The following is a 5,276-nucleotide window of genomic DNA, read 5'->3' on the forward strand; positions in this document are numbered from 1 at the left end:
GCAAGCTAGCATAGGATGGACGTCTGTTATTAGCCAACTCTTGCGTTCCGTCAGTAGATTAGTGGGGTTCCATGTGGTAGAGGGGATTAATCCAAATCACACAACAACAACAAAAATAAAAACAATAGATATAGCTAGAGGCCCAAGAAGAAGAAAAAAATATAACAATAAAAATAAATAAATAAATTGTTCGATTGAATATTCAGATAGCAGCCGATAAGACAGCTAATGGCTAGCAGGCTGCAGATGGGCGCCCAGGCAACGTTGCGACGGAGGAACCAGCCGGATAACTCCTTCGGGTAGATAACGTCGGCAGTCCAGCCGTGAAGGCCCGGTGGGACTCCGCATAGGCAGCAAAACAGGTCTGGATAGGTGACCGCAGCCCAGGACTGATAGATGGAACTCCTCAGCTGGCTAGTTCCGGAACAACTGATGTTTGCTCTGGAATCAACGAAAGCTTTAACTAGCTTCTGATTAGCTTCTGGATTAGTTTCTGGCTAGCTTCTGGCTAGTTTCTGGCTAGCTTCTGATTAGCTCCTGGCTAGCTCCTGGCTAGCTTCTGGCTAGTTTCTGGCTAGCTTCTGATGAGCTTCTGGATTAGCTCCTGGCTAGCTTCTGGCTAGTTTCTGGCTAGCTTCTGATTAGCTTCTGGATTAGCTCCTGTCTAGCTCCTGGCTAGCTTCTGGCTAGCTCCTGGCTAGCTTCTTGGAATTTCTGACTAGCTTCTTGGAGGAGTACAGATTTGAGGTAAATAATACTTTTTTATACTTTTTTATAAATATAAATTGATGAGGCGGGTTGCAGGAGAGTGTTTTGAGGATGAGTTTATGGAAAATTTAAAAAAAAAATGTATGAAAAAAGTTGTAAATATATATACGGGACACGACAAGACGAGGACAAAAGACGTCTGAACTGCTATGCCATCTTGGTAACAACCAAGAGTTACCAACAACCAACAACCAAGAGTTACACCAATGTCCTTCACAGTTTTATTTGAGATGACTGTACAACCATCAAGATTAATTGTCAGATCCAACAGAACATCTCTTTGTTTCTTGGGACCTAGAACGAGCATCTCTGTTTTGTCCGAGTTTAAAAGGAAAACATTTGCCGCCATCCACTTCCTTATGTCTGAAACACAGGCTTCCAAGGAGGGCAATTTTGGGGCTTCACCATGTTTCATCGAAATGTACAGCTGTGTATCATCCGCATAGCATTGAAAGTTAACATTATGTTTCCAAATGACATCACCAAGAGGTAAAATATATAGTGAAAACAATAGTGGTCCTAAAACCAAACCTTGAGGAACACCAAAATGTACAGTTGATTTGTCAGAAGACAAATCATTCACCGAGACGAACTGATATCTTTCCAACAGATAAGATCTAAACCAGGCCAGAACTTGTCAGTGTAGACCAATTTGGGTTTCCAATCTCTCCAAAAGAATGTGGTGATTGATGGTATCAAAAGCAGCACTTTTCAAATACCTTTTTCAAATATTTTTGAGAGGAATGGGAGATTCGATATGCATATATTTTCTGGGTCAAGGTTTGGCTTTTTCAAGCGAGGCTTTATTAATGCCACTTTTAGTGGGTTCCGATGGATAGGGAGCCTTATATTATGTTCAACATAGGAGGGCCAAGCACAGGAAGCAGCTATTTCAGTAGTTTAGTTGGAATAGGGTCCAGTATTCTGCTTGATTGTTTAGAGGCCAAGACTATTTTCATCAATGTGCCAAGAGATATAGTATTAAAAAACTTTAGTGTCTCCCTTGATCCTAGGTCCTGGCAGTGTTCTGCAGACTCAGGACTCCTCAGATCTAAGAGGAGTTCGTAATTTGCTTTCTAATGATCATGTTCTTTTCGTCAAAGAAGTTTGTGAATTTATCACTGCTGAAGTGAAAGCCATCCTCTCTTGGAGAATGCTGCTTTTTAGTTAGCTTTGTGACAGTATACAAATTTAATTTAGGATTGTTCTTATTCTCCTCAATTAAGTTGGAAAAATAGGATGATCGAGCAGCAGTGAGGGCTCTTCGATACTGCACGGTATTGTCTTTCCAAGCTAGTCGGAAGACTTCCAGTTTGGTGTAGCAGCAGTGAGGGCTCTTCGGTACTGCACGGTATTGTCTTTCCAAGCTAGTCGGAAGACTTCCAGTTTGGTGTAGCAGCAGTAAGGGCTCTTCGATACTGCACGGAACTGTCTTTCCAAGCTAGTCGGAAGACTTCCAGTTTGGTATTGCAGCAGTGAGGGCTCTTCGATACTGCACGGTACTGTCTTTCCAAGCTATTCGGAAGACTTCCTGTTTGGTGTTGCGCCAGATCCGTTCCAATTTTCTGGAAGCTTGCTTCAGGGCTCGGGTATTTTCTGGAAGCTTGCTTCAGGGCTCGGGTATTTTCTGGAAGCTTGCTCACAGGGCTCGGGTATTTTCTGGAAGCTTGCTTCAGGGCTTGGGTATTTTCTGGAAGCTTGCTTCAGGGCACGGGTATTTTCTGGAAGCTTGCTTCAGGGCTCGGGTATTTTCTGTATACCAGGGAGCTAGTTTCTTATGACAAATGTTTTTTGTTTTTTTAGGGGTGCGACTGCATCTAGGATATTACGCAAGGTTACATTGAGTTCCTCAGTTCGAGTACAAAAATCGGTTAACCACCTGACGTCCTTGGGTAGGTGGAGGGAGTCTGGAAGGGCATCTAGGAATCTTTGGGTTGTCCGAGAATTTATAGCATGGCTTTTGATGATCCTTGGTTGGGGTCTGAGCAGATTATTTGTTGCGATTGCAAACGTAATAAAATGGTGGTCCGATAGTCCAGGATTATGAGGAAAAACATTAAGATCCACAATATTTAAACTAGGTCCACAGTATGACTGTGACAGTGAGTAGGTCTGGAGACATGTTGGACAAAACCCACTGAGTCAATGACGGGTCCGAAAGCCTTTTGGAGCGGGTCTGTGGACTTTTCCATGTGAATATTACAGTCAGCAAAAATTGGAATATTATCTGCCATGACTACAAGGTCCGATAGGAATTCAGGGAACTCCGTGAGGAACACTGTATATGGCCCAGGAGGCCTGTAAACAGTAGCTATAAAAAGTGATTGAGTAGGCTGTATAGAATGCATGACTAGAAGCTCAAAAGATGAAAAAGCAGTCTTTTTTTTTGTAAATTGAAATTTGCTATCGTAAATGTTAGCAACACCGCCTTTGTGGGATGCGCGGGTAATATGGTCACTAGTGTAACCAGGAGGAGATGCCTCATTTAACACAGTAAATCAGGCTTACGCCATGTTTCAGTCTGGCCAATCACATCAAGATTATGACCAGTGATTAGTTTATTGACAGTAACTGCCTTGGAAGTGAGGGATCTAACATTAAGTAGCCCTATTTTAAGAAGTGAGATATCATCTCTTTCAAGAATGAAAGGAATGGAGGAGGTCTTTATTCCAGTGAGATTGCTAAAGCAAACAACGCCATGTTTAGTTTTGCCCAACCGAGATGGCACAGAAAATCTGAGGCACAGATGAGGTCTCAATGGGGATAGCTGAGCTGACTACACTGACTACCGTAGTGGCAGACTCCAGTAAGCTGGCGGCGTGGCAAACAGACTACAGCTTACAGCATTATATATATAGACTATACGATCTTACAGGACTATCCAACCTTACATGACTATATACTATATATAGACTGTACTACCTTACCTGACTATATATAAACTATACCACCTTACAAGTCTGTACTACCTTAAAGGACTATATGCTATATAGAGACTATACTACCTTACATGACTATATAATATACACAGAATATACTACCTTTACAGGGCTATACTACCTTACAGGACTATGCACGCTATATAGAATATACTACCTAACAAGACTATATATATACACATCTTACTACATTTGAAGTATATACTAACTTATAAGACAATAATATACATAGACTATACTAACTTTACAGGGCTATACTACCTTACAAGTCTATATACTATATAGAGGATCTCTAGAGGAGATCTGCATGGAGGAATGGGCCAAAATACCAGGAACAGTGTGTGAAAACCTTGTGAAGACTTACAGAAAAAATTTGACCTCTGTCATTGCCAACAAAGGGTATATAACAAAGTATTGAGATAAACTTTTGTTATTGACCAAATACTTATTTTCCACCATAATTTGCAAATAGATTCATTAAAAATAATACAATGTGATTTTCTGGATTTTTTTATCTCATTTTGTCTGTCATAGTTGAAGTGTACCTATGATGAGAATTACAGTCCTCTCTCATCTTTTTAAGTGGGAGAACTTGCACAATTGGTGGCTGACTAAATACTTTTTTGCCCCATTGTATATACTATACTACCTTTTAAGACTATTCTGCCTTACAGGACTACATACCAGATATAGACTACACTACCTCAAGGGACTATATATTAAACATATACTATGCTACCTTACAGGACTATTCCACCTTACAGGACTACATACTACATATAGGGATGGCAGTGTTGCCGAGTCCAAGTAACCGAAAGGTTGCAAGTTCGAATCCCCGAGCTGACAAGGTACAAATCTGTCATTCTGCCCCTGAACAAGGCAGTTAACCCACTGTTCCTCTGTCATTGAAAATAAGAATTTGTTCTTTTAACTAACTTGCCTCGTTAAATAAAGGTAAAATAAATATATATATCAAATAAAATTTTATTTGTCACATACACATGGTTAGCAGATGTTAATGCGAGTGTAGCGAAATGCTTGTGCTTCTAGTTCCGACAATGCAGTAATAACCAACAAGTAATCTAACTAACAATTCCAAAACTACTGTCTTATACACAGTGTAAGGGGATAAAGAATATGTACATAATGATATATGAATGAGTGATGGTACAGAGCAGCATAGGCAAGATACAGTAGATGGTATCGAGTACAGTATATACATATGAGATGAGTATGTAAACAAAGTGGCATAGTTAAAGTGGCTAGTGATACATGTATTACATAGGGATGCAGTAGATGATAGAGTACAGTATATACATATACATATGAGATGAATAATGTAGGGTATGTAAACATTATATTAGGTAGCATTGTTTAAATTGGCTAGTGATACATGTATTACATAAGGATGCAGTAGATGATAGAGTACAGTATATACGTATACATATGAGATGAATAATGTAGGGTATGTAAACATTATATTAAGTAGCATTGTTTAAATTGGCTAGTGATACATGTATTACATAAGGATGCAGTAGATGATAGAGTATACTACCTTACAGGACTATA

The sequence above is a fragment of the Oncorhynchus masou genome, chromosome 28, assembly GCF_036934945.1.
Source record: "Oncorhynchus masou masou isolate Uvic2021 chromosome 28, UVic_Omas_1.1, whole genome shotgun sequence".
NCBI classification, from domain to species: Eukaryota; Metazoa; Chordata; class Actinopteri; order Salmoniformes; family Salmonidae; genus Oncorhynchus; species Oncorhynchus masou.